At 39.5% G+C, this 24651-nt stretch overlaps 1 long non-coding RNA gene across 7 annotated transcripts in view; it reads left to right on the top strand.

Moving 5' to 3' along the window:
* LOC142061318 (uncharacterized) overlaps positions 1 to 24651 on the top strand; it is a 92548-nt gene that overhangs the window by 17580 nt on the left and 50317 nt on the right. For 4 of the 7 annotated variants that reach the window (XR_012662110.1, XR_012662104.1, XR_012662106.1 and 1 more), the window contains 3 exons: positions 12270 to 12427; positions 12656 to 12763; positions 20227 to 20307. This is a non-coding gene — a long non-coding RNA (uncharacterized LOC142061318). Of the gene's footprint in view, positions 1 to 12269; positions 12428 to 12655; positions 12764 to 18032; positions 18223 to 18381; positions 18689 to 20226; positions 20308 to 24651 lie in introns of all 7 variants that reach the window. The other 3 variants (XR_012662105.1, XR_012662111.1, XR_012662112.1) reach the window with 3 other exon arrangements.

Raw genomic sequence — 24651 nt, 5'->3', positions numbered from 1 at the left:
CATTTGAAATTTTCTCCTCCAATCACATGAGAAATTAACTCTTTTTATGAATAATATTATTTTAAGACAGAATTATTGCAGAAGGGAAGGAAGTGTATTGAAGCATTCCTTTTTTGCTATATTTCTGTGTGAACCAGGAACTGACACAATTCTTATTGTTTCTAAAGTAAAAGCTTTTAAACAGTTCATACTAGAAAACAGAATGTAATATATTCACCCATGTATATGTTCTTTTTATGTTGTTGTTTAAAAAGGTATGCTGGAAGCGGTATGACACAGTGGTATCTTTGCAGCTCACGCTTTTAGTGTGAGTGAGGTCAGAGTCAGACTCCTGTTGTTCAAAGGAACTAACAAGTTGCTGTTAGTAGAGCAGTACAGAGGCTTTGGACATCGAATGCCTGTTCATTAGTGTCTGCAGAGAAATATGCGGCCGTATAGACAATCAGCATCCATGGTGAGGTTACATAGCTGCCACCTGCTACTCTAATGAGATGGAAGGCAATTAAAAATAATTACCACTGCAAACTCATTAAAATTCTGTAGGTTTGTTCAACTCTGGCCCCTCATAATTGCTGCAGAACATTTTAGCGTATCTCAAAAATTACAGTGAAACTCAATGATATTTTAAATCAGGAATTGAGAGAGAATATGAATCACAAAGGCTCATTTCAAGGAAGATGCTTAATAGCTGTTAATGTTATGGTATGGTATTGAGAAAGTTAGCATATAAATATTATTGGAGTATCAGGGGTTTCATCATCTAACAAAATTTGAAAGTCTTCCTGTATATTGTTCCCAGATTAAAATTTTTGGATATGCATGTACATATACACACATGGTTTTGGCCTGAGTGCTTTGAAAAGTAAAATTATCATGAAGTTTTTAAGTTTTCAAGGCAACACAGCAGGCAACATAATGTAAATGTTTAAAAAGGGAGAAAAAGCATATAACTTGCCATGCAATGCTGTCTGTAGAGATTTTCGCTAGTGGTGTCATAAGAGAATTCACAGCTCTCTGTGGCATCTGTGGCAGGCGTCTGATTTTAGTGACAATGGGAAAAGAATGGTCTTTCCAGGTAGGACCCAACTTCTAAGCAACTAAGCAGTAAGTGAAGACACTTACACGGCAGGAAATCTCTGAGATCATGGCATGTCCTTTGGGGGATCTGCTTCAGGCCCTTTTGCAAATTCAGCAGTGGTAAATTCATGAGGTTGTTATTGATAGGAGTCTTTAAAAAGGCCGTTCACCCTAGCATGACAAGCTATTACAGGGTCCCACTTCCAGCAGCCACAGTCAATCTTATACCCTGTGTTAAGTTAAACTTTCTGGTCTGAAAAAAATATCCAAGCCCAAGTAATGACATTGGTTGTCATTAACAAGATTTCAGAAACATGGAAATTAATTATTTATTTTTATTTTTATGTATCCTTGTTCTAAAAATCTTAGCTGGACAAGAAATAGAGTACGGTATACTTTATGCATACACTGTAGCCTGCATATAGTCTGAGCCAGAAGTGAGAATCTAGCTTAGAGATAGGAATCTTGTAATAGTTGCACAGAAGCAATTTTGAAAATGAGAGTAATTTCTGAAGACTTTAAAAAAGAAACAACAAACTCCAGCCACAGTTAATAACAAAATCAGTCTTAATAACTAAAGCATTTAGGTGCTGTACAGCAATCTGAAGTTTAGTGGCACCTTCTGGGAGGCACCTCACTCCTGAGATTTCCAGAGAGCTGTCAGTGTCTGGCAGGATAAGGAACATTTGTGCAAGGGAGGCAAAGAACCAGGATCAGAGAGATTGGAGGGTCAGGAACGGGAGTTTTGCCAGCATTAAAGAGGGAGGAGGCTGGCCTCCAGGTTGGACTTCACTGCAGTCTAGGTATGCGCTTCTTGCATTCTCTTACACAAGATGTTGAACTTCTGGCCTTCAGTTTTCTAAAGATAAAATGCAGATGCAGTAATAACCAACTGGAATGTGAGATAACTGAAAAAGCTGCAGGTACAGTTCACATAATTCATCCTCTATTCTGGTAGAGTTACACTACTGTAAAGCTGCTCATGGTATGATCATAACTGAGACAGTTACAACTGGGCTGGATACAGAATTCTCTACAAGATACTTCAGCTTTTACTGAAATTCAGTCTAGCTACATATTTTTATTTCTTGTTGTCTGAGAAATACTATACAGTTTATTGAAGAAATGCCATATCTTAAACCAGAAGTGTGATAGGCCAATATTAAACAGCAGAAATTTTCAGATTTTAATTCCTCATTGTCTTAGTCATAATTTTCTTTTACATCTGTATTGTCTTATTAAATAAATGAAGTAAAAGCATGTGCCAGGGGATTGTTAACTTTTCATAAAGGCTCTAATCTAATTTTCTTCCCATTTCAGACTTGATTATTAACGATGGTGCTATATTTTTGCTTTTCTTAGAGACGTGTTAGTCTCCATATTAGCAGAGACAAATCACCTTACTGCAAAAGCATGATGTAATTTGTCAGTACAGAGGACAACAGTTACATACTGTAATAATTGTGTGTTTTGCCATTGGTTTATAGGCATCAGGTGTATAATCATATTCTATGTTGTGGCAGCCAGGAAGATAATACAACACACCAGCAGGAGAACAAACAAAAATGGTCTTCAGCAATATCTTAAAATTCAAAGAGTGAAATATTACTTTCTGTGGGCCTTTTGTATTTATATTCAAGATCTTGCAGCACAATAACAATAGTTGAACACAGCTTCAGAGGTCTAATGAATTAGATTTTTCCTTGGCTCTGTTGAAAATACTACATTCAGCAGTTTCAGCAATGGCAAGCCCATCTCATTAAATTAAGTACCTTAGCCACCAGTGCCAACAACACTTCATGAGGCTTATGTAGTAAAGTTTTGTGGTATTGCTAATCTGGCATGTGTCCCAAAGAGGTGATCGTATGCATTTTAGAGAACTGCTGTCAGATGCAATAAATACTTGAGAGTCACCAAAGGTAGACAGCCGGTTTCTGCATTGTGGCAAGGGGCAATGAAAAATGTGGAGAGTTTTCTAGATTACTATCTAGAATATTTTTGGACATCTATCCAAGAGAATTGTTCAATTAATATAAGGCCACATTTCATTGCTTTTATTAATCAAGACATAGTCACATTGGCTTAAGTGGTACTTCTTTTGCAGCAAAGTGCTCTTCCTTGTTACTATAAAGGAAGGAATCCATCTTTTGATAATCTCCAGTATAAATACATTTGGAAATGTAGACCCAAACCTATTTCACAAATATTCTCATGATTTTTAATCAGATGAGCTGTCAGGCAGAGCATTGTTCAGCTGCTGTGTACCGGGTGTGGGTGCCCCGGCGCTGGCAGGGGCTGCAGGGCGGCCTCTGTGAGGAGAGGCCGGGGCTGCCCCGGGCCGGACACAGCCGGTTCCAGCCGGCTCCAGCCCACCCACCCCAGGGCACGGCTGAGCCCCGCGGCCACAGTGGATGGCGGCGCCTCGGGGAGAGCCTGGATAGGAAAGGGCAAAGGGCTGGACAGTCAGGGAGAGGAATGGGGGGAAACTGAGAGAAACACTTAGTGAAAAAAGTCCTGAGGGCAGAGGGGGAGGAGGAGGAGGTAATTCAGGTGCCAGAGCAGGGGTCTTCCAGGAGATGACGATGGTGGAGCAGGCATTTCCCTGCAGCCCATGGAGAACTACAGTAGAGCAGATATCCACCTGCATCCCGTGGACAGCCCCACACCAGAGCAGAAGGATGGGCACTGGCGGACCCACATTGGAGAAATCTGTCGAGGACTGTATCCCATGGGAGGGACCACATGCTGGAACAGGGGAGGAATGTGAGGAAAAAGGAGAAGCATTATGACCTGACCTCAAACTCCAATCCCCATCCCTCTGCGAGGCCTCAGACCTTGGGAACCCTGAGACCCCTGCAAAGTGGGTCTGGCAGGATGATGTGGCTGTACTGTATCCTTTGTGTACTGTGTCCTTTTTATAAGTACTTATTTAATCTCCCTTTTGGTTATTCATGATTGCCCAATGGAGAAGGACCTGGGGGTGTTGGTTGACAGCCAGCAGTGTGCCCAGGTGGCCAAGAAGGCCAACAGCATCCTGGCTTGTATCAGGAATAGTGTGGCCAGCAGAAGTAGGGAAATGATCATCCCCCTGTACTTGGCACTGGTGAGGCCGTACCTCGAGTACTGTGTGCAGGTTTGGGACCCTCACTACAAGAAGGACACTGAGCTGCTGGAGAGTGTCCAGAGGAGAGCAGTGAAGCTGGTGAAGGGCCTGGAGAGCAAGTCTGATGAAGAGAGATTGAAGAGACTGGGGTTGTTTAGCCTGGAGAAGAGGAGGCTGAGGGGAGACCTTATCACTCTCTACAACTATCTGAAAGGAGGTTGTAGCAAGGTGGTTGTTGGTATCTTCTCCCAAGTAACAAGTGATAGGACAAGAGGAAATGGCCTCAAGCTACGTCAGGGGAAATTTAGATTGAATATTAGGAAAAATTTCTTTACTCGATGAGCGGTCAGGCATTGGAACAGGCTGCCCAGAGAGGCGGTGGAGTTCAGAAAACATGTAGACATGGCACTTCAGGGCATGGTTTAGGAGGCATCACAGAATCCCAGAATCCCAGGTTGGAAGGGACCTCAGGGATCATCTAGTCCAACTTTTCTAGGTAAGAGCGCAGTCTAGACAAGATAGCCCAGCACCTGTCCAGCTGAGTCTTAAAACTGTCCAATGTGGCTGAGTCAACTACTTTCCTGGGGAGATTATTCCAATGGTTGACTGTTCTCACTGTGAAAAATTTCCCTCTCATATCTAATCAGAATCTCCCCAAGAGCAACTTGTGTCCATTATAGTACTCTACCCCACATAGTAGTGTCAGGTTGACGGTTGGACTTGACGATCCTAGAGGCTTTTTCCAATCTTAATGACTCTATGATTCTGTGATTCTTAGTGCTAACTGGAGTATGAAAATCAGGTGCAAATACTGTATGTTGGTTGTGAAGTTCCAGTAACATACACTAATGAAAAATAATTATTATAATAAAGAACAAGATTTATAATTAATTCAATTATAAGTCACTAAATTATAATTTGCTTAATAATAATAATAATGATAAAACAATTAAAGAATCATAAATGATGAAAAATGTGAAATGAAAAATGATGAAAAAGGTGAGCAATAATACGCAATATGAATTCATTATGGTTAAATGATCCTAACCAATCTGATTGGCTTTGGTAATAAATAACTTAATTCTTCAAGAAGGTCAGAGCAGATGTAAATTAGTTAATTCTTTGAGAAGGTAAGAGCAGAGGATTTACTAGAGACTTTAGAAAAGCTTGTGACATTTTCAACAGAATTATTTGCACTAACAAAAAGCAAGGCTCTTGCTGGTTGGCTGGCCATGGTGAAAGAGGTTCTGGCTTACTGTCCGCAGTCCAAGATTGCTCTGACTGGGCTGTGGCTGATGGGAATAAGTCAAAGAGGACTCTGAGTAGGCACTGGCTATCTGGGGCCAAAGCGGGCTCTAAGTAGGTGCTGGCTGGCTAACCAGGGTCCAAGAAGGCTCTAGGAGGCTCTGGTTGTTCATCCATGGTCCAAGAGGGCTCTGAGTAGGCTCTGCCTTGCCAGCAGAGGTTCAAGAGGGCTCTGCATAGGCTCTGGTTGGCCAGATGGGGCTCAAGAGGGCTCTAAGTAGCCTCTGGCTGGCCAGCAGGTAGAATTAAACTGGCGGTCCTGTGAGGGGCAGTAAGGCTCTGGTTGTCTGGCCAAGGGAAATAAAGCTCTATCTAGCCCACAGGGGAATTAAGGCTCTGGCTGGCCCACTGGTGTAATAAAGGCTCTTGCTGGGTGTCTGGTGAAATAAGGTTCTGAGTGACCAGCTGCAGAGACAGCTCCTGTCTGACTGCCTGTAGACAGAGGCTGTTGTAGCCAGTGCACTAGAATATTTTCAGGAAAAGAAACATGCATTTATTTTGCACGTATGCAGGATCAGCGCATGCTACTTAATATGTGCTGATCTATGCCACACGTAAACAACGATTTTTTGTTCTTCTTTAGGCAAAATCCTAAATCAGTTCTGTATATCACAAGATGCTTATGAATGTCCCATGGATGGCCATGACCATCTCACATACAAGTTTTAAATTGTGAAGATTTTAATTTTGCAACTTGGGATTGTCCCTTAAAAGTGAACAGGACTGTACTTGTACAGGACACCCTGGAATTTTTTAGATATCAGAGCAAATACCTACGGATTAAGAAGGATATCAGTTTTAATGGTCCTTGAGCCATTTTATACCACTGAAAATATAGGGAGCTATAACCTGAAGGCTAAGAAGGTCTCTTTGCACTGGTGGAACAGAAGAGCTTCAGTTTTAGTATTTTATCAGAAAACAAATCCACCTCTGTATGATAATAAGTCTGACAGGCAAAGGAGCTGATTGACCCTGAGTTCCCACTGACTCTGTGAGAGTTAAAAGCAGTGGTCCTTCTCTTGAACTCAACATTCAAAACTTCACTGGCAAACAGATATTGAGTGAAAAAGTAAAACTAGCTGCAAAGTGAGCCTTGTGTATTCCAGATAGGCTGTGCTAAAAAGCAAATCCAAGCATGATGAAACAACACTGGAAAGATCTTACCTGTGTTATCCTGATTTAGGATTTATCAAAATAGGAACTCAAAATTATATACAGCTAAGGCAATACCAAATTTTCAGTATTAAAAGAAGAAATCTTAGAGGCACACTGATTAGGCTTTAAGTCTCATCATTTTACCCTTAAAAAAACCATACACGGATACACTGCTTGTTTCACCAACAGGCAGATGCTACTGGTTAAATCCAGGAATAGCCCCAGAAGTACTGTGTAAAAGGCTCCATTTCTCTGTAAGTGAACATAAGCCTGTGGTCTGTCATAATTCAGAACATACAAGTATAAGCACTCAGCAAAGAACCTGTTAACTGGCTTGAATATCACCACACAATTTTACTAGGCATTTGGGGGAGACTGTGAGATTTCTTTTCTTTCTCCTTAGCTGCTCTCACCTAATTTAAAAGAGATTAGCCAAAAGGTAACATTTCACAATAGCAGTATTGAGAAAGATTGACTGTCTTACTTTAGAACTCTTCAAATTTCTGTAAACTATTTTTTAAACAGTGGTTAAGTAGGCAAGAACATAAGTATAGATCTCTAGGTATTGTATCATGCTTAAAGATAATAAAACTGCGTGCTTAAAATTAAAAAGAAAGTAGTGTTATTAAAATGCAAAAGGGGGAAAAATCTACTTTCTTCACAGTTGTTCTCCCAATGATTATTGAAAATTATACCGAAGAGTTAAACACTTTTTTCATTCTCCAAAATTCAGATTTTCCTCAAAGAAAGGAAAAATGTATTCATGCTACACATACACAGGGAAACCAGCAAAATGCAAATACACAATTTCAAATAAAAATATTTATTTTAAAATAGCTTTGTTTCTTTTTGTGATCAGTTCTAGTATTTGTCTATGCTTAAACTGGACCCCCTGGAATGCAGAATTTTGCTGTAGGAAAAGTTGCTGCACAAAAGCTGCAATGCTGTTAGAGCAGAAGTAGTTTTCACTGTGCATGCTTTTCCTACAGGTTTACATTGGTAATTCAGTTATTCTCTTGAGCTTTTGGCTTTAGAACTGGGAATAGAAATTCATGTACCCACAGCATGTAGCCAACTGCTATTAAAAGCCCACAGATCTGGGGAGTCCAGTGGCATATGAAGGTTGCCTGGTAATAAGAAACAAACAAAAAAGTCTACCATTCTTTGAGCTCTTTTCAGGAGAGTAAAGGGAGCTAAGGTCTTTCACCATCCTCCTGGTTCTTCTATGTATTGAGTAAGCATGCCATGTGCCAAATTGCTGTCAGAGAACAGAGCTCAGTGCTGCTTAGGAAGCAATAATAATTTAGGAGTGCATTAAACACAGTATAACCAGCCTCACTTTGAGTACTGTGTGCAGTTCCAGGCCCCACAAATTAAGAAGGGTGTGAAGGTCCTAGAATGCATTCAGAGGAGGGCAACAAAGCTGGTGAAAGGGCTGGAAGGCATGTCCCATGAGAAGCAGCTGAGGACTTTGGTCTTGTCTAGTTTGGAAAAAAGGAGGCTGTGGGGCAACCTCATCGCTCTCTACAGCTTCTTGAGGGGGGCAAGTGCAGAGTGAGGTGCTGCTGTCTTCTGGTATTTAGTGATGGAACATGTGGGAATGGTTCAAAGCTGTGCTAGGGGAGGCTCAGACTGGACATTAGGAAACATTTCTATACCAAGAGGGTGATCAAACACTGGAACAGGCTTCCCAGAGAGGTGGTCAATACCCGAAGCCTGTCAGTGTTTAAAAGGCATTTGGACAATGCTCTGAATAACATGCTTTATCTTTTGGTCAGCCCTGAAGTGGTCAGACAGTTGGACTAGGTAATCATTGTAGGTCCCTTCCAAATGAACTACCCCATATAAAAAGTATGGTAGATTTTGACAAGTCTTCATCAAATCTCATGACTGCAAATCTCTCCTAAAAAGTATTTTTAGTATTAGTAAATTGCTGTAACAGCTTTCAATTATACTACTGGATTTCAAAACTTAAAATGAAGGTGGTTGTGTTCTAAAATGCATGGAGGTCAAGCATTACCTAACGGCTTTAGAGAACTCCGGGAGGGTAATACATGAAGGTGTGCTGTAAGGTGTCAGACTACATTTGTAAAGTCAGAAAACAGTCACTGAATTTGTACTCTCTGTAAGGACGATACAACCAAACTTTCAGAAAGTATGTCATTAAGAGTTCTGGTTAATCATCCAAAATTTACTTTGAGCATCCAAATAAAGAAACTCCATCTTTGAAAAGACTTCTAAATCAAGACCTGCTTTTTCTCTGCTTTCCCTTTATTCATGAATTGAATGGACTTGTATTTGACTTCAGCTTGCTGGCTTAGCTTCTGTATCCCCTTTCCACAAAAGTATGTTGGAATTTCACATTCAGATCTACCCAGCCTCCTCTTCCCCACCTTGCTTCATGGGGTCTGGTACTAAATTGTAAAGTGTTTATTAATTTCATTGCTTAATGTAAGAACTTGCAACATTAAAATTTCTCTGCCTGAGACATCAAACATTATTGTGGGGTAAGAAGTTACTGTGTGCTGGCAGACCCACAATAAATATGAGTGCTCTTAGCCTGTGGCAAATGCAACTTAATTTAAGTTAGCATGAAAGAAGGCTAAGCAAACTCAATTTATTTTGCATTTGCCATGGGCTAAAAGAATTCACAGTGGAGAGCTGCTGTAGATCAGCTGCGGTGTATGTGAAAGCAATTCTTTTGTCAGTTAGATTGGTGTGAAATCAGGGAACAATCGGGATAGAAATCGGTCATTCTGGTACTGCATAATATCAGTATCCCAATAGTCTATTAAGCCATCCATCCCTCAGTGTGAAATACTAGACCAAATGAATTTGATGTGGAGAAAAAGAGATTTGGAGAGGTATTGTTTGGGGTGGACATTGTTAGCTTTTTAACTGGAGTCAGAATTTTCCCGAGAGTAGTTCTTACATTGCCAAGCAAACATAAGAAAAAGAAAACAAAAAGCAGAGACATCACTTTTGACTTTTCAAGTAAAATTAACGGTTTATAAGTATAATGAATGTGATTGTGTAAAACACCAACTTTTTCTTCCTGGAAGTCAATGCAAATGCGCCAGTGATATCGCTGTGAGCAAAGGTGTGTTCCTGTTCAGTGTTTCTTGACTCCTTTCAGCTTTGCTCAGCACTGCATTGCCATTCATTTTAAATGTGTTCTTGAAATTGTAGCATCCTGGAGTGCAAAAATAGGGCAGTCGTTGCTTTTCTTGCCCTCATGCAAAAACATTCTTAACAACAGACAGAATATTCTATAGAAAAATTCTACAATGTGAGGCAATGTAGTTTTGTGAGGGGCAAAAGTAAAACAAGGGAAAGAAATGGAGAATTTCTGGCTTCATTGAAGCTAATGGCTAATTTTTAAGGGCTTCAACAGGGAAAGAGCGTCTCCCTCAATTTTAACATTAAAATTGTTTTTTCCCCAAATATTTTCTAGTGCAAGCATAGTGTGGGAGCCACCTCAGTTCATTTGACAGCCGATGCCATTATAGGATGTCAAGACTGTGAGTTTGTAATGGTGCTTTTCACTCTTAACATCCAGTGATCAATACGGTTGTTACAGACTTTCTGAGTTGGGCATTGTATAGGTGAGGAGTAGCATGACATGAGCCATGCAACATGTCATGCTGGAAAAGCAGGGCTGCGACATGTTTCTTTGCTGACTGCCACAAAATTGTGCAGCCCAGTCTGCTTCCTTTTGGCATGGGCTACCAGAACTACACCTCCTTTGGCCCTGTCAAGGGCATATCATGACTCTGAAAGACCTTCATTTTTATGGTAGATACAGTCTTATCCTGTTTAGACTTCAAGCTGACCAGACCTGAGCCTTTTCTGCTCTGGAAGACAGAAGAACAGCATTATAATCCAAAATTACAAGGTGTACTAGAGTGCATAGGATATTATCTCAGACTCAGTTTTATGTGAGCAGAGCTTCTTTCTGACCCAGAAAATAGAAACACCTGCATTTCTTCAGAGTACAGGCAGAGGGAGGCCACTGGGGGAACTGCCTGCAAAGACTATACAGACACGTTGATGATTTGAGAGGTGTCTGAAATTATGGCCAGTGTAGTCACTGTCTTCTTGTTAGACTGAAACTAGGCTTGTCTTGCCTATTAACTGTGGACTTCTGAACCTTGAACTTTGGAGTTCCCTGTTGGCTGAAGACTGTCCAGGCACCTGAGATGTCTGGGTCAAGACTGTAAGCCCCTCTGGAAGAGGAGAACAGGGAGGAGGATCAGTTTGATATTGTGCTTTAAATATTTCTGTTATTCCTAGAGTAACAGTTTACTGTGTATTGTCAGCTCTGCACCAGGATTAGAAGAGAAACTACAAATATGATTTGAACAAAGGAGAAGGTGAAGTGGTTACAAAGTTGGGAAAATGTTGAAAAGTTGACAGGATTCAATCTCCAAGGGGCTCTGATTTCCTCATGTATTTCCAAGCAGTAACCTGGGTGTAGCCTTGGTTGAATATGCAGAAGAAATGATTCATCTAGCAGTAGCTTGGACAGGGGAGGTTACTAATGAGACTAGGATGTATCTTCTGGGAACCTGTCTCTTAAATTTTACCTAGAAGGTATGTATGTGGTTTGTTCTGAATACAAAGAAAGCAACAAAATGTGTGAGAAGGACTCAAAACTTCACTTTTAACTTACTAGTCCCCATGCATTTTCACCTGTTTTTAAAATAATATGAGAATTTTAGTAGGACCTCCCCAAACCTGTCACATCACTCTGCTTTGATATTGAAGTTTCTCTGGGATGTTACTTCTCTGTTTTCTTTTTTACCATAGCTAGATTTCAACTCTATCTACCTTCATAAATGTCAAAAGTTACCCTATCAAAATGTTTTTGGCTTTGCAGCCTGTAACAAATCACATATCAGAAATGGAGTCTATTGTGCAACACTTCCAACTGTCTTTTGGCTTGTTGCCTACTCATAGTGGCTATATACAAAACATAATAAAAGAGATTTCAGGAAACAGGACACTTCAGCTTAACACACTCTCCTCAGGCTGATAGTTTTCCACCTCCTTTCTCTGTTGTACTCACTGTGCAACTTTCCCTATGATACTTAAACATGGAGCAAAATTTCAGATTAATTGATAATATTCATCTATCAGAGCAGGCACATGCAGCCCTTGGGTGTCAGTCTCTGCTGCCTACATATTGTATATAGAGCATTAGAAATTCAGGTTTTAAATACTAAGAACAAAAAGCTAATATGGTTTGAGAGAGACAGAGAGATTAAGAACATCAAAGATGCCCCCCCGCCTTCTGCAAAGCTGATAGGCAACTCACTGCTAGGGTGCCACCACACACTAATGTGTGTAAATTCCATTTGGATCAAAGCTGGCTCAACTTCAGCCAGCTCAGAGAGTGGGAAAAGCTAGTTCAAGCATCTGCATCTAAGCCTTGGATCTACAGTGTGCTTTTAATCTTTCTGCCTTTCCATTTCCTCATCTGTATAAAGAGAGCATTACCTCCATTAAAAAGACCTGAATATTTGCTACGAAAGAACAAAATGTTCATTGAAAAGATTGTCCTATCCGAGAAAGAGAAGGTAACTGCTAGGCTGTAGAGTAATGATCATCTTCCTGTCTTTTTCTACAGCTACTAAGTTCATCATTCAGTGTGTGACAGCTTCGGCAGGATGTAGACAGCACCCCACAAAATGGAACTTCCATAAATGAATGTTTAGGGCGCTTTCCTGGATGCAAAGATTATCCTCAAGCAAGGAGAAATGATGACTGAGATACTTAAAACCCAATGTGAGTAAATAAGCTATTTGTCATTTGAAGTGAAGGACTGGCTGGGACCATAATACTACAGCAGAGTTGGGAGGTTGGGGATAGAGGGAAATGCCTTGCTACAATTAAATTAGAAGTCCACAGAATGGGAAAAAATGAAGTAAACTTCCCCATTTCAAACTTTCTGTTGGAAACCAGGAGGCTGGTTTCACTTCTTACAGGTTGTTTGTTTCTTTTTTTTTCAAATAGTCTTTAAAGAGCTCACGACACAAGTCCAGGCATGCAGTTTGAAGTAAAGTTTGAAGACAGTCTAACTACTGGTTAATAATGACAATGAAGTTCTTTGGTGGCTGGAAGGTGGGAGAAGGTCTAAGTATTTTATGTATTCCACATATATTTTTCCTGGTACAGTTTGGTAAAAGTCGCTGACAAAGCCAGGATACCAAAAGGATGATATTCAGGCCTAATCTTGTCTGTATTTTTCTGGTATACCTGATTAGGACAAATGTGTACAATGCAGTTGCTGGCCTCTAATTACAACCTTAGGTGGTCTTGAGGAGCAAAAGTGAGATGCAGCAGTGCTTGGATAGCCTGATGCTGCCCTACAAAGAAAAACTGGAAATTTTGGAGTAAAAGAGAGATAACCAGTTAGCTTTAAACTGTGCTGCAGAGAAGCCTCAATTCAGTTGTCATGGTTTTAGCTGGGATAGAGTTGATTTTCTTCACCATAGCTGGTATAGTGCTGTGTTTCGGACTTAGTACAAAAATGTTGACAGCACACTGATTTTTCAGTTGTTGCTAGGTAGTGCTTGTACTAGTCTTGTGCCGGGTGCACAAGAAGCCGGGAGGGGAGGGGGCACAGCTAAGAGAGCGGATCCAAACTGGAAAAAGGGGTATTCCATATCATATGATGTCATGCCCAGTATATTAACTGGGAGTAGTTGGCCGGGGGGAAGCAGCAATCGCAGCTCAGGGACCGGAAGCATTGTTCAGTGGGTGGTGAGTGGTTGTATTGCTTCTGGCTTTTTTTTTCTTTTTATATTATTATTATTATTATTATTATTAGTGTTATTATTAGTGTTATTATTAGTGTTACTGTTATTGTTATTATCATTACTGTTTTATTTTAGTTATTAAACTGTTCTTATCTCAACCCACAAGTTTTCTTGCTTTTGCTCTTCCGATTCTCTCCCCCATCCCACTGGGGTGGGGGGAGTGAGTGAGCGGCTGCATGTGTTTAGTTGCCAACTGGGGACGAACTATGACATCAATGAAAAAAGAAAATGGCAAAGGTGATAAGCTTATGGCTTCAGGAACACTATATATATGACTAACACATGTCAATGGCATCTAGTGGCAGGCAATAGGGAAGTCCTGCGCTACCTTTTCAAATTTTGTATACTAAATAAACTGCTAAACATAGAAAAATCTTCTCTGCTTTGCATAAATGAGAGCGAAAAGGCAGCTGGACCTGAAATGACCAATTTGAACACAAGAAATAAAGCCAGTCATGATAAACCCTTCTCAGTATGAATCAGAGGCAATAGCTAGGGTTTCTAGTTCATGACAGAGTATAGATTGTACTTAAATCACATTTTGGTGAGTGTCACCGTACAATTTACTTAAAATCAGGTTTTGATGGTGAGGAGGAGGGTAAGCAGATGAGTTTCATCCTTTTTCCGCTTCCTTCACGTTCTCAATTTTCATCATATTATTTTCACACATTATCACCGTCTGGAACAACCATGGGACCAAAAGCAAAGTTCAGTCATGTATGTATGTTTTCATATAAGTGTGAAGTTATCTCAGCAGTAAACACAATTTTTCACTTCTTCTCTGACGATGCAATGTGCACGGCACGTTGTCACGGCTCTGCTGGTTAGCATAACTTTCTCCAGTGACCTGTATTGAAGTGAAAGTGAAGTTTTAAATTTCTGTGTTAATATGATTTTTGTTCATCTCGTACTTAGAGAGAAGATGAGGAAGGGAGGAGAAGGGGAAAGGGCAGGCTCTTCCCTAGTGAAGGATCCCTGCAGAAGTTTCCTCCATTGCTGTCGCTATTCAGGCAGACACGGTGTAGAGCTTGAGTCCTTTTTACTTCTGAACTTCTTTCTGAACTATTCCCGGAAGTCCTTCCTGAACTCTGTCCCTCTGTCTTATTTGGGACAGGCATGTCTGGTTTGCATTGCAATTCAAGAAAGCCATTAATTATGCTGTTTCTGTTAACAATTACCATGTTTCTTTTGCTGACAGAAGAACTGAGGGCAATATTTTATTGTGCTGAGCAGGCACTGTACAAATACTGATTTCAAACTCTTATCACTTGAATAGCTACATGTGTTAACTGTAAAAATAGGAAATGCAGCCAAAGAAGTTGAAAATAAAATATATTTATTTATTTTCTACAGGGATAAAACGTTTCTTTCTTCTGACTGAGCAGTGCCAGCCTAGTCTCTGACATGCATGTTTAGGCTATGTTCAACCTGGCCTGTCTAAGCACATCCCATTTTTAATGAAAGGGAAACAGCCACAGCTCACTGTATATCACCAGTCTGAACAACTGGGGATTGAGGTATCAAGACACATAGTGGAGTATATGGACTGACCTCAAATGCAGCCTTAGAGCACAGATTAAGATTTCCGAGTAAACTAAGATAGACATTTTGACATTCCTTCCTTCAGAAGTTCACCTTAATTAAAGATTAATTTTGCTCCTCTCTTCTATGTAAATTTTCAAATTTATTAAACTTAATTTTTTATTCATACTGCAACCAGTTACATAAAAATAAATATGAGTAGCTGATAGTCACAAATTAATTAATGATCATTCCAATGAGAAATAGATGTAATTGTAGTAAGCTACCTAGAGTACCAAGTACATACTGGATAGGTATGCATACTGAACTGTACACATTAAAATGGTGTACTGTATAGTATTGTTGAGAAAACCTCTTCCTGATAAAGGTTTTAAGTCATGCTGCCATATCTTTCTATTAACTAAGTGAAATCAGACATATCCTGATGCTAACCTCATGTAGTTATAACATTTAAATAAAAGTTGTCCACCTATTTTTAAACATATGGAAAGCTGTGTGTCTCCAGTCTGAGAAATACTATGATCAAAGCGTCAAAAGAACAATATCCTTGCTTTCTTTTAAAGAGAATGTAACATTTGCATTCAATTCATAACTCCTTTACAGAGAGGAAAAAAACAAACAAACTGTGAAGTGTTAATGTGAGTAAATACATGACTGTCAGAAAAACAGCCAAGTTACAAAATGAGTAGGCATACATGTGGAAGTTAAATACCAAGAGTACTGGGAGCCATTTTTCAAATGTAAATTGTTATGAATTGTATATATCTGTATTTATACGTTTTAGACATTCAAATGCTGCTTCATGAAGAAAAGTTTGTACTTGTATGCATGAGTGGCAGGTTAAGGAAGGTAAAAATCCAAACTGCAGATATCCCACCACGCACCACACTGCTTACACTGTTATTGGTCACTGTACTACTTGTGTTCCTTGCGGCACATGCGCGTGGTCAAAAAGGATCTAATTGAGCTTAGTATTGTACAGAAACTTGCACTTAAGACAGAAATTCATTTGGATCCTTATTTATTTATTTGTTTGTTTTTTTGTTTCGAGGTTAAGGGAGATAGCACGTCACAGTAGCCGTGCTGAAAAGCTTCACCAAAAGGAAAAGTTCTGTAATGCCTGAGAAAGCTTGAGGTGCTGAGTGACTTTATCACTCCAGAGAAGAGATAAGGTAGCTAGATGTCATCACTTGAAAATGCCTTGTCCTCAGATCTCCCACATTTAATTTTTCATTTAGTTGCTGACACTTGACCAAGCCATGTTTTAATTTAAATAGCTCTTGTGAAAGAATTTCTTTTTTTAGAGCAGAGATTTCACTCATAGTATCAAGTAAATTAAAATGTAGTTCCTGCCAATGGCATTTTTCTTCTCTCTGTCTCTTTTGCCTTAGAATTCTAGATCATACTGGCTTTTAATTTCTCACATTTTGTGAAACATGAGAGAACTTTATAGCTAATTAATTGCTACAAATTCCAGTATCCTGAGAAAATAGTTATCTTAAATCTAGTTTCAGGTACATGGTTCTGTATATATTACCATACATATACATATAATTCTGGTTATATATTTATATATAGGTGGATGTGTATTCATTTTTCACAGCTACACTTATATACTCTATACATTAATATGTCAGTATGTTAAAATTACTAAAATATTTGTCCTTAGAATGCCCTTGAGAAGCAGGGAAATAGGGAAACCCTAATCTCAGTTTTAAGAAATGGTAAATAATGTTGATTGTGAGGGAAAAACATCCTTAGGTTATCTCAGTAGTCAATGGTAAGGAGACTCTTCAAGGTTTGTGTTAAGGTACACATAGGGTGCCCTGTTCAGACGTGGGCCTGGAGGGTTCTCCTGACAACAGGGAACCTTAATTATCTCATATGTGCTTAACCGGGGTGAGCACTTCCTAAAGGTGCTTGCACAGATGAAAGGCTATGGGCAAAGAAGTGTTTTTTGATCTGGTTATCAAGTAAGGGTTGCAGTCACTGGGCCATCTGTAGCTGTAATAACTAAATAACCATAATCAAATGTCATAACTAATGGCTGTCAGGTGAAATAACCAGAATTGGTCATATCAAATAGCATTAGTCTAATCTCCATTACTGCTGCCTGTTGTTGCTGACTGTTTGCTGTGGCAGAGTTAGCAAATTACTTTTTTTGGCTGCAGGCACTGGTTGCTGATCATCTGCACAAGAGATACAGGAAGCTTGTTCAGATATAGACCAACTATTGGAGTCAAGGATTGTGTTTGGGTTTTGTTTTGTTTTATTTTTAAGTACTAAGCAGATGGTATTTATAAATTAAGAACTTTTCAGAGGTATATTGGTACTTATCATAAGCAGGAGATAGGATGAAATAGGAATATACTGGGATAAAACATTCATACAGGGACTTCTGAACGTTCACACTGGTCTGTCTTAGTTCTCCCTTTGACTACAGTAATATAATACATTGATGAAAACAGTAGCAGAGATTTGGCATTTATCACGATTGCAGTGGAACATGGATTCACCTTGGTGTGCATAGTAAGGCTCGCACAGCATGCTTGCGTTTACAAGGTAGCCTTTTCTGCTTCTCCTGGATATTACCTTCCCCATAGGGACCTGAAGTTCCCAAGCCATGAAGTTTCCTTGGCAAGCTGTCATATTAAAAGCCTGATTCTGGATGTGCCATGAGGTACCTCACCTTAGGAAATTCTGAACATGTCCCCCACTACTTAGCTGTGTATTGTAGGTGAGGTTTTCCCTCCAGATACCTTCCTAAGGGCTCCAGCGGAGGTGAGGGTTGGCAAAGCCCACTTGCAACCCCAGAACTGGAATCCACAGCAATCTCACAAGGCTTTACAAGTCATAGACTGGTCTGAGGGTCCATTTCCAAAAACAGATCTTGGACTGAATGGCTTTGGTATTCCAGTGTGGCCCATTAGGACTACCTATTAGTTGTCAAAATTGTCTTTAGTGATTTTTTGAGTTAATCCTTAACCACAGCCAGCTGAAAAAATGGAAATGCTCCGTTTGATTTTTAGTAGATTCCTCACACAAGTCATGTCTGAAGGCAATGATAAAACTGATGAGGAGATTCTTCTATTTTGATTGCTAAACACAACACAAAGAATGCTGTACTAATCAGGAGACTACAGTTTTCCACGAGTTCATGGATTTTTTGCTTCCTTTGATATCCTTTTGAATCTCTGGGTAAAATATCCTGGAGGAAAGGTGAGTTGTAGGTCAGTGCTCTAGAGCATGCTAAGAGCATTGCTAGCATGCTGGTCCTTGTTGAGAAGCTATGCCCTCATGAGGGGCCATATTCTTTGAGGCTTTGCTTTTTTTCCCGGTTTTTTAACATATTTTCTCCTTTTATTCTTCTGGTCTCAGGGCTGTTGATTCCCTTTTGCAGAGCATGCATAGACTGTACAAAATAAAGAGCTATAAGGACAGTTTTGTCAGTGTTATCCAACTGACATGGTGGTGAACTCGGTGTTCCTCTACCTGACCACACCAGCAACATAATCCATGCCAGCACTACTGGGTGACATCAGTTGCTTTTGATAATCAAAGATGATTGAAGTCTCCCATTCAGTCTCCTCCAACCAGTCTTCTCAATGACTTAAAGATGTGCTAGCCCAGGACCTCATGGGCCACAGGTGGCAGATGGGAAAGAGATCTGTGGGGATGTGGAGAGGTAAAGGTGTGCTGATATTGGTCAGGCAGGGGAAGTCCAGAGATATGAGGTCAGGCAGGCAGCAGGGACAGAGCTGTCGTCATCAACCTTTCCCTAGGCATGACTGCAGAATCTGTTCAACAAGAAAGAGCAGCTGCTGCCACAGCAGGGTCCACAGTCACTGGCCAAGCGGCACATTAAATCATTCCAGATGATGCCAGTGATTACAGATGTGTCTCCAGCAACTTGAGAGTCCCACAGCATTTAAGCTCATGTCTTCACAGACTTTAGGACTTATAATACTATGTAACACCAACAGACACTCTGAGGATTTCTCCACTTCAAAACCAGTGATTGCTGAGTCTTTAAACTTTCCTGCTTTTCAGAGCAGAATCCTTCCAGAGCCTTACCCGTTTGCCTCTGACCAACAGGGCTTCTGCAGATAGGACATGCTGATGCATTTCTATGGTGGAAGGAAATTAATTTATTATGGAGGATTTAATGGCATCCATCAACTACAGATAGAAGCACACTGTGAAAATCATCTGTGATCACCACAAGTGATCACAGTCTGGACCACATATGAAAATTTTAGAGAAAAACTTTATTTTTTAAAAGACTCTGGAACTTGGGAATATATCTACTTTTATAAAAATATAATTAGTGAAACATCACCTTTAATGGCTCAGTTGCCTATCCTGCTTAAAATACTTCATGCCTTAACATATTTATGGGCCTTTTTTCCTTAACATTTTTTTGAAGCACCTTTAGTAAACCTAAATAATTCAAGATACATGTTAATCACTTTGATATACTGCAGAAGTGGAAGTTGATTTTAAATGGATAAACTTTTGAATTGGGACCAGACTGTTTAATTGAAGGCAGCTTTCAGTAACAATTATTATTGCTGTGAGTCTTTGTTTCTAGTGGTAATAGAGTCAGATACAGGACCAAAATCTGTAAGTGGCCAAGTAATTCAGGAAACTTAAATTCCGTGTAGAGATTTGACGTATACCATTATGTTTAGTGTTGGTCTCAGGTTCCAGTGTTGAGAATAAGGATCCAATCTGCAAACAATTTGTATACCCCTGGGTAGGCATGATCAAGAGATGATGTGTATACAATTCGTTTTGGCCAGAGTCTAACCCTTCCTGCAGAAATTATACACTTTAAATACAGTCTGCTAGTTTGTTACTTCTAAAGAAGCAAAATCAATATTGAAATGCTATAAAATAATAAATATGTGGACAGTGGCAAGATAAGCATTCATAACTAACATATTTGCATGGCGTTATTCATTCAAGGTAGTTGAAAACAGAAGCACTCTTGTTTCTGCACGGATTGTAGGGTTTTACACAGGCAGCAGTAACCAATTTCATTTCACTCCTGGTATATCTTAAAAGAAATGTTTCTAGAATCTCTACTATTTTCTTAGAAGTCTAGTCAGCAGAAATTATTCCTGCTGATGCTGCATGCCATTTTAATGGTTGATGGAGTCACTGAACTTAATCCAAAATTCATTTCCACAATTATTTATATGTACTTTCATTTTTTTGCAGAACACGAACTGCTGGTGTTACCAACCTCATCTATACTTTCACTCTTTTTCCTACTGCAAAATGAGAGGAAATCACTCACAGGTACTTTGATTTTATGTGTCATATTGCTTGACATACCAAAAAAAAATCATTAAAAACTATTTGAAACTGAAAAGTCAGCACATACTAGAGCCAACACAGACATCTATCTCACTAACACATCAATAGAAAACATTCATCAAAACTTAGAATGTCTATCAGAGTGTAATCACTCAAGTATTTATGTCTCTGTCTAGACTTACTTCAGTGAACACCTGTTTTACAGCAAGTGACACTACCTGTGTTAGAGAAGCTGTATACTGGTATAGTGCTTGCAGAATTTGGACATACTTACATGGTTGACAAAGCCATTATCTTCCAGTGCTTCAACAGGCCATACATCACTGTCCCAGGCTATTTCTTCCTGTCATGCTAAGCTTCATCTCCCTTCAACTGTAAATGTGTGAACTGAAAATCCTCCTTTCTCAGGGAAGACCAAAAGTTGCCCAATGGATACTGCAGAATCCAGTATATTTCATTAGGAAAATACTACAAATGATGTTTCTTCACCATTAGCTGTATCTTGAAAATCTGGATTCAAAGCCACAATTGCAACTTAGAGAAAAGTGCTGCTGCTGCAGCAACTGTTTCTCAGGTCATTACTCCTGTCCAAAGAAAAGTACCGTGAGCTAGTACAAGAAAGGACTTTCAGGCCTAAAATGGTGCTTAAGATTTGGACTCTGATACCTAAACTCCTAGACCTGCTGCTGTGTTTAATTCAGAAGTGTTGAATATAAAATATAAGAGCTGTTTATCAGAGGAGATCAAATCCAAGAGGTTTCTTCCTTGGATGAGACAACTTCTACCTCTGAATTAGAGTCACTCCCAGATTCTGGCTGGTTCTGCACTTTTCTTCTCTGGTATGCTTTAGCAAAGATGGAGAGCTGTCCCACCTGTGGATTTAGCCCTCAGTCAGTTTCCTCTAGGAAAACAAGATTGATGAGTGTGAATCTGCTCTTCAGCTCTCAGTCAGAAGGATGATGGGTCCATTGCAAGGTAGGGACACATCAGCCATATTTTAAACAAATCTTATTGCTGATCAGTCTTTAAATGGAAGAGCTTTTCAGCTCTTGAGTGAAAGTGTTTCCACTTTTCCTGTCAAAGCCTTTGAAGGTTTTGGGATTTTTTTGAAAGCTCTCCAGAAGCCTTTAAATTGGACCAGCTCAAATCTGACCACACATAAAATACAGACTTCATAGTACATCAGTATTACAGAGAATAAAAGAAAGCCTAGGCTTCAGTTTGAGACATAAAAGGTCAGTATAAATAAGTGTAGATACAGTTATGATAAGCAGAAGGAAATTTAGTTTGGAATGAATTTTGGTGTTGTTTTAATGAGAGAAGACACTTACTGGAAAGATTTTTTGTGATGGCAAATCTCATAGCTTTATGAATAGTTTCCAAATATTTTCTGATGGTAGTATTAGACATTGAATGAAGCTTAAAGAAGGGTCTCTGTCAGGATGTACATCAATGAAAAGTCTAAGTGTCAGCAGGACTAGCTTAGTGGGTCTTGATTTACAGAATCAGTGTAAAAAATATCTTTCCTTGTTATGGGACCACTCAATTGTATAAGGCTTATTTCAGTTGACAGTATTTTCAGCCTACCAGCAAAAAAATAAATGATACCTACAAAGTCAAAATTATAGTAATCAAAGATTCTACTTACACTAGAATGGGCTGCTACTGTCCGATTGTCCACAAATAAATAAAACAGCAACTAGTACAAATTTCATAATGGAAAAGAACTCTTCTGCACTTCTTCGCCCCTGGTCAGGTCACTGGACACCACCAGAAAAAGCCTGGCTCCTTTCTCTTGCATCCTCCCTTCAGATACTTCCATACATTGATGACATCCCCCCCGAACCTTCTCTTCTCCAGGCTAAACAGCTCCAGCTCTCTCAGCCTTTCCTCAGAGGAGAGATGCTTCAGTCCCTTAATGTTCTTAGCGGCCATTAGCTGCACTCTCTCCAGTATGTCTGTGTCTTTCTTGTACTGGTGGATGTCATTGGCCTTCTTTACTGCACTATATATATAGCCTACACTTGTAGCTTGCTAGGGTCTTAATATTGTTTTTAATGGATTCCTCCAATAAAGAACAAAATAATATAAAGTATTTATTTGGTTGGTTTTTTTCAGGTCTTATTTTTCAGAAAGAAGGATGAGAAAAAACCAAACATAAAATCCTTCCTTTTCTTCAACAAGCAAGGGCTTCTAAGGAAGGGATAAGATACTTAAGGGTGGTGTGGGTGTATATGTATTACATTAGTTTAAAAGTACAGAGTGAGGCACACCGTTTTGATAAAAAAGGAGAATTTTATTCCAGGTTAAACTTTTAGCATCTTATGAATAAATTTAACAGAAAAAACCTAAACTGTTAATATCTTTAATTTCAGAGGGTTCAGGTCAGGTCTGTTGCTGACCTTTGACTGTCCGATTCTGTAAATAATAGTGCCTTAATTCTGGATTAATTTTAGTGCTTACAGACTTGGGATGAGATTGTTTTACTGCAGAGTATTAGATGCATAATGTAGTCATCACTTTTTGGAATTCCAATTGCCCATTGAATTATTTTTTTCTCAAAATAAAACCCAGACCTCAAAAGACAAGAAAGTTAAGTTTTCCTATCCCAGATCTATAAGCAACAGCATTATAATTCTTCAGGAACTAAAATGTGGAAACTGGTTAAACCAAAGTACCCTCCTCAGCATTAAAGTACCTTCACCAGGATGTAAAATCCAAGCCTTACTCACATTTTGTGACAAGAAAAAAGAGGTTACTTGATGCATATGACAGAAATTAGGGGAATGAGTCATGGGGTTGTGTGGTGGAGAGGAGGAAACACCATACCATGTTGCTGGCCAAATTGACAGATGAAAGAATGAATGTGGGAGAAACAAATGACTGTAAATATGAAGTATTTCAGAGTTTCCTTAGCAGTCCCACCTAATTTATGCAAGACACTGGCAGCTGAGTGACCAGCTTGCCCCACAAATACTGGTAGGCATTTTGAAGAGCTAAAGTAACTTTGCCATAAACTAAATTTGCATAGTACAGTAATTCAGTCCACTTACCTTCTACAAAACAAGGTGAAGTGCTAACCAGGTCAGTATCCTTTACAGATATTTTCTACTTATCTGAGCCTTTCCATTTTATTTTCTGTGACTTTACATCTTCACATTTGCTCTCTGACACTTCAGTGAAAGAAACATGAAGCACATCTCATGCAGAGTGAGACCTGTGCCTGGTTAGTGAGTTATTCAGGCTTTTAAATACTAAATAAAAAACACACTGAAAATATTTGCCCTCAGTGCAGTTAGACACCTGAACAATCCTAAACTTGGCCAGGCTGAGATAAAATTACTCAAGAGTGTAAGGTTTAAAATCTTGTGGATTTAGCTGTGTTAGGCCCATAGTTAAAAAAATGCATATGTTGTTATTCCATCCCTGGCAAATAAATTACTCTGGAGCTGTAACCGTCTAAGTAATAAAAGTGTCTGATTATGTGGCCAGTGGGTCAATGGAGGTGATTCTCCATCTGTACACCGTTCTTGTCAAACTCCACCCGGAGTACTGTCCAGTTCTGTGGTCCCCAGCACAAGACAGACATGGACCTGTGGAGCGGATCTAGAGGAGGGCCATGAAGGTGATCAGAGGGATGGAGCAACTCTCCTGTGAAGACAGGCTGAGAGAGCTGGGGCTGTTCAGCCTGGAGAAGGCTCCAGGGAGACCTTACTGCAGCCTTTCAATACTTAACAGGGGCTTATAAGGAAGATAGAGAGAGACTTTTTGCCAAGGCCTTCAGTGACAGGACAAGGGACAACAGTTTTAAACTCCATGTGCAGAATATCTAAAAGAAGCTGGTCAGAGATACTGGACCGTGGCATATCGTTGACATGCAAAATTTCAGCATGCAAGGACTCTCTTCCTGGTTCGCTGAAAGTAGAGACGTGTAGATTGATTTACTTATTAAATAGACTAGATTTTCTGTGCAAAAACTCATACAAACTTAATCCTCTCATTTTCTAAAATCCATTGAGAATAGCTCTTTTTATAACATTATTGGAATGTTGTAGAAATCACATAGAGGCTCCTTGCATAGAGATAACTTACTAGAGATCCTAGCTGGAAATTTTACCAATGACTTTGAGACTTGCTAACTTCAATACATTTTTGTAGTTTAATATGCCAAAATATTTTTGAGACAATTTGTCTGTATTTAGTAAGAAGTGAGTCACTTGTACTCTGTGTAGACCAACAGTGTGTTCAATGGAGAAGAGAATGAAAGAATTTGATTAAGACGTACCACTTTAATTAGCACAATGTCCCCGAGAACAGAAATAGAAC

Source organism: Phalacrocorax aristotelis, chromosome 1, assembly GCF_949628215.1.
Source record: "Phalacrocorax aristotelis chromosome 1, bGulAri2.1, whole genome shotgun sequence".
NCBI lineage: Eukaryota > Metazoa > Chordata > Aves > Suliformes > Phalacrocoracidae > Phalacrocorax > Phalacrocorax aristotelis.
Note: the sequence above shows the minus strand (reverse complement) of the source record. Positions and strands in the feature narration are given on the sequence as shown.